Genomic DNA, 5,354 nt, shown 5'->3' on the forward strand with positions numbered 1-5,354 from the left:
TTGTTTAAAATATTTTTTTCATTAGCAATAAATTATTCGGGACTGAAATGTCAATTGGAATGATAATTTCATCTCCGCGACATAGACATTAATTAAATAAGTTGAAAAGTTTGTTTCAGATGAAAAAAGGACGACTACTTTAAGTGTAATATTTATGCATTTTAGAAAATCTTAATTGTTTGAATCTTTGAATTACTAATGTTGTTAGCTTTCCTCTCACACTTTTACCTGCGAGATCCAATAGAAATCAATTATTACCGCGGTCTCATGCGCCGCTTAGGGTTCACCAGTTTAATGTAGAAAGAGCAGGCGCAGAGTACGGAACCTTTCCTAATAATGTAATAAAGAAATAAAAATAAATTAAATTCATATTTCAATTGAAGTTTTCATGAACATAATATGATACGATCAAATATTGAAGATAATGTTAATAATTTTACAAAATTAATGAAATATTCAAAAACTCGACGAGGATGGGATTCGAACCCACGCGTGCAGAGCACATTGGATTAGCAGTCCAACGCCTTAACCTCTCGGCCACCTCGTCATGCAAGACGGTCGCCAAATAAGGAATCGTTACGCGTTGCATAAAAATGCTTGCGTTTACAGAAAAAGTTCCTTACCTTGCCTTTATTGATATGAAAAAAAAATATAAGTAGGTATCAACACAGCAAGATAAATGCTGACATGGCACTTTATTTATTTAAGCAGTTGTAATTAGAGTTATTCTCCAACAAAAGTTTATGGTCTGATGTACTGCTGACTGTACTAAAGTAATAACAATTTGCTTTCACGAGTATTAAACCCGTTTGCAAACAATATACTACCATCCTTTAAATTAATCCAGTCTAGATTAAAACAGTTATTATGTTGCAATAAAGTTCAAATTCATAAAATAATATTGTAAATCATATTACACAACACAATTTAATTTTGTTTACCTTTCACTTGTAATTTGATCATCTTTATTAGATGCTGTTCAACATAATTGTGATAAAATTGTACTATAACATATATCATAGTGTGTAGGGCATATCAATTTTACACCATTTATTATCTGAATCAGCAAAACCAATATTCACTTAAGAAATGGTGTTGATTTTCTCAAGTCGACGCGAAGAATTCCAGCAAAAAGTAACCTCTGAGGTTTTGTTCGAAGTTAGCGCTGCGGCCAGCACGTACAACCATCTATCACTGCAAAATCCAAAGTTCTTCGCAGTCAAATCGCTGATAGGTCGAATATTGGGTGTTCAATATCGCCTCGGAGGTCTACTTTGCAATCCAATAACCCACTTTCAGCTCTATCTCTTTCACTCTGCCTAAAATCGAAAGCGTTAGAAAAAGATAGAGCAAAATATTGAAGTGTATAGAGTAGGACCCTGCCTCATGTCTACGACAGCAGGATTCCACATCGTCTACGTGTTCGTTGATAAGCAATGTTAGATATCCTCAATCGTGATGTCTATCCGACTTTGATAAATCGCTTGGCAAGTGTTTACTATCCAAAAGGAAAATCCTTATGCACTTCAATTTTATTTATATGCCAAAATAAAAAGGTACATTATACCAACATATTTTCAGTCTTGTTGCAGTTTCGATTCGATTCAAGCATACGTCAGTTTCGAGTATACTGTAATTCTGGCAAAATTATTATCGTCTAGATAGCCATGCTCGACACTTGGCTGGGTTGCACCATCTTACTTTACCTTTAACAAACGTCAAAAATTTGTCAAACACCATACAAAAAGCATCGGTTATCGTCATAGTTACCGTTAAAGTTAGTTGGTGCAACTCAGCCTTAGTAGCTTACCCAAACAAGATAGGTGGTTTAAAATTAGTTGAAGCGCAATAAAGATAGTTATCCAGTAGTTTGCGAACGCCTCTAACTCTGTCTCTGAATTTGGTCGTCGCGCTCCGAGAATGGAATTTGTGTACTTAATTTTGTCCACTCTGGTCTACTTTGTCCATGTCAAAGCATAGATTAGTAAAACCTAGATAGATAGAAAGCACACGAAAAGTCAGGCAACTTTTAGTACACCGTTCTGGTCCACTTGAAAATTGTAACTTTTTTGTTTTAATTAAATGCCTTATTAAATTACAAATAATAAAAATTTATTACGTTATTGTAGATAAAAACCTCTCAATTTCGAAAAAATCGCCCTAGTTTAAACATTTTTAACGTTTTGACAGTAATGACATAAGATTTTTGCCTCACTTTTGACGAAGCTAGATAGATATCTAGGCTTTATTAATCTAAGTTTTAAAGTAGTTTCTCGTCCACTTTGGGGAACAACACGCGTGTAGATAGTTATTGACCTATCTACAACCCCAGAAATAGGCCGCGATCAAACTAAGGTGCGTAAAGTGCGTGTCAACAGGGATTAAGAAGAACGATAAATTGTTCCGTTTGTCCAATTTATTTTCCCTGGTAATCCTCGGGTATTGCAGTAAGTGGCCAAGTTAAGGCTAAAGCTCGTAAATTTATCCTATTTTGTTAGCAGTAAGAGCTACTGTTGCTTGAAAGCGCTAGGTTAAAAGATATCCTGGATTTTTTTATAATAAACAGCTCTTAATTAACACTGTTTCAGTGGCTGTTTACTTTAATTGTTAGTGTAATGGTATGTCTTAGAAGAATAAACGTAAGAGCTCCTTTTATTGATATTGCTCAACCTTTCATTTTGTATTCATCGGACATAATCAATTCATGAGACATGAATATTTTATATTTTTACCGCTCAACTGCCATTATGGGGACCCTAACTTTTCATCTTTATTGGCTTAACAAAAACAATTGCGGCGTAATTTTAATCTAACGGATCTTTTTTCAATTATATGTATTAATGTTTATAATTATTTCGAGTTATTTATTTGAAACCACTTAAATTAATTGAAGCAGATAAATGCGCTCGCTTTATTATTCTGTGTTAGAGGTAGATAAATACAATTTGTTGTTTCAGGTTGAAATGTAATACTCACTGCGCAAAACAAACTCGAGAATATTGGGGATTGCAAACACGGCCTTTGTTATCGAGTAGCGAAAAAGGACCAATGCCAATAGAGCCAATGTTTTCCTGACACTTTAGAAAAGCTAAGTCTGCATAGTGAGCTCTGGGCCGATAATGGAAGGCATTTGATATCACGCTCGCATCCCGAGAACACACAGAGGGTCGTGGCGTTATATTTCCTTGGGAATGGACATCTATTGTGATATCGGTGTAGAGTTCACTGAGATTATTTTTAAGTCATTCGAAAATACTAATATCTCTATTTACTTACTTGTACTAGATAGCCTGCTGATGTCAAAGATCTCTCACAGAAAGGTCTAAACTCAGAAGTGAATTTAAAGAAAAATCTCATTTTTCAGAACAAACATTTTTGCGTTTTCCCCACCTACCTACCTTAATTAAAAAAAATAGATTAAATTAATAAAACTATTTATTAATATAGCCTGTGGCAAAAATAGAAAGTACCTAAGCAATTTTTCTTAGTAATTATCCAAAGTTTATAACATCAAACGCATTTTTCAGACAAACATATAAATTTTTCCAACCTCGTGAAATATCTTTTTGTTTACACAAATCGGACATGAATCATAATTCGTTTTGGATTATTTTATGCACGTTGGAATTCGTAGAGCAGCTGTAGTCGTAATGGCTTTTGTTCTAAAAACATGCTGCAGGATACAGTTTCGTGTTTCAGCAAAACCATGAGCGCATATAAGTAACGGCGTATCGTATTTTGGTTTATACACATAGCTTTTACTTAGCTGACAGCTGTGTACTAAACCCAGTTAGAAATCTAAGGCTGGGTTGCACCATCTTACTTTAACTTTGACAAACGTCAAAAATCTGTCAAACTCCATACAAAAAACACGGGTTATCGTCAAAGTTACGGTCAAAGTTAGGTGGAGCAACTCAGCCTCAGTCTGACCAGAGGGGTGTTGTATTTAAGTGGAGAATGGTATATCAACTTACTATGAACATTATCTAGTTTTATCAAAGCATCAGTTATTATGTAAATCATTGGGGGAGGCCTATGTTCAGCAGTGGACGTCCTGTGACTGCAATGATGAAGATGATGATGATGATCATATCAGTTTGCGTTGAATCAGAGAAGGGACACAGACAATTAGTTCGGTATAAGGAGCTGAAGTCTGTTGGCTTGGACCATAAATTATTTTATGTCTTGTACTTGTAGGTATGTCTCATAAGATAGCTTCGAAAGTTCTCGATAAATCTTCTTTATTGTTTTCAGGTGGAACGAAAAAGTGGCTGTGGAAGATTAAAATGTAAGTTGTATTTATTTTACTCATACTACAATATTACACATATTATAATATTGTCATGTAAAACATGATGGCATAGGTACAGATGACGACTCGCCAAACTATACGAGTTATGCCTCTTAGCCTAGGCGCAGACCATCGATTTTTCGTCGGCCGATAGTTTAGTCGGGCAGTTGATCAGTATGGGCATGTATGGAAGTGCGCACATTACACCGATTCGATTTGGCCGATTCTTCATACAATTTAAAATCGGGCACAACTATCGGCCAACTAAAAATCGGTGGTCTGCGCCTAGTCTTAAAGTATACTTGTGATAAGGTCGGTTTTGTAGCCAAAATGTATATTATGAAGCGCTGTCATCTGTACATTATCGAAATTTCGTTCAGAGATGTAAGTTCAGGAGAGTTACGAGTATTATTTTAACAGATTTGACCCGAAACTACAGAATCTTATAAATGTTTTTCTTGGCGATGTGGTGCTTCAATTTCTAGGACGCGGTTGACTGTTATTTTAAGAAATTGATAACTTTGATTTAAATAGAGCGAGGTCTGGTTGAAGTAATATTATTTTATTACATTAGATAAATTATTTTTTCATGTCAACTTTATGTGATATGTCTACGTCTTTATGTGATAAACTTTTAAATTAATACCAAAGCAGTTTAATATGTCGAAGTGAATAGACAATTATTTAAGTAAAAGTCTTGGAGTTTTCTCATTAAATTCTCAACACCAATCAAAAAATAATTTCACGGAAAGAACGTCATGAATACCGGCAAAACAAAAGAAACTTAGATCAATAAAATTCTCAGAAAATGGAAAGATTTATAGTACAGGATTATTACTACCCTACGTTAATCAGTATAGGCCAGTAGAATTAAACACAAAAATTGATTAAATCGGAAATAATTCCTACAAAATATTTTTTTGCTTTAATGGCTTCATTGGTTGCCCATCAAGACTCTCCTAAGTTTTCGACTTCGACGGAGTTGTGCTTAAGTGGTGGGGGCCCCCGAAAGGGGCGTTTTTTCGGTTTTCCGGTTACACCGCGTAAAGGACTTACCCTATCG

The 5,354-nt window shown here is 34.9% G+C and overlaps 1 non-coding gene across 1 annotated transcript; it reads right to left on the bottom strand.

Annotated features, from left to right (window-relative positions):
* Positions 1 to 465: 465 nt before the first annotated feature.
* On the bottom strand, positions 466 to 547 carry Trnas-gcu (transfer RNA serine (anticodon GCU)). The gene has a single exon. It is a non-coding gene; the product is annotated as a tRNA-Ser (tRNA).
* Positions 548 to 5,354: the final 4,807 nt, after the last annotated feature.

Source organism: Ostrinia nubilalis, chromosome 4 (genome assembly GCF_963855985.1).
Source record: "Ostrinia nubilalis chromosome 4, ilOstNubi1.1, whole genome shotgun sequence".
In the NCBI taxonomy this organism is placed as follows: Eukaryota; Metazoa; Arthropoda; class Insecta; order Lepidoptera; family Crambidae; genus Ostrinia; species Ostrinia nubilalis.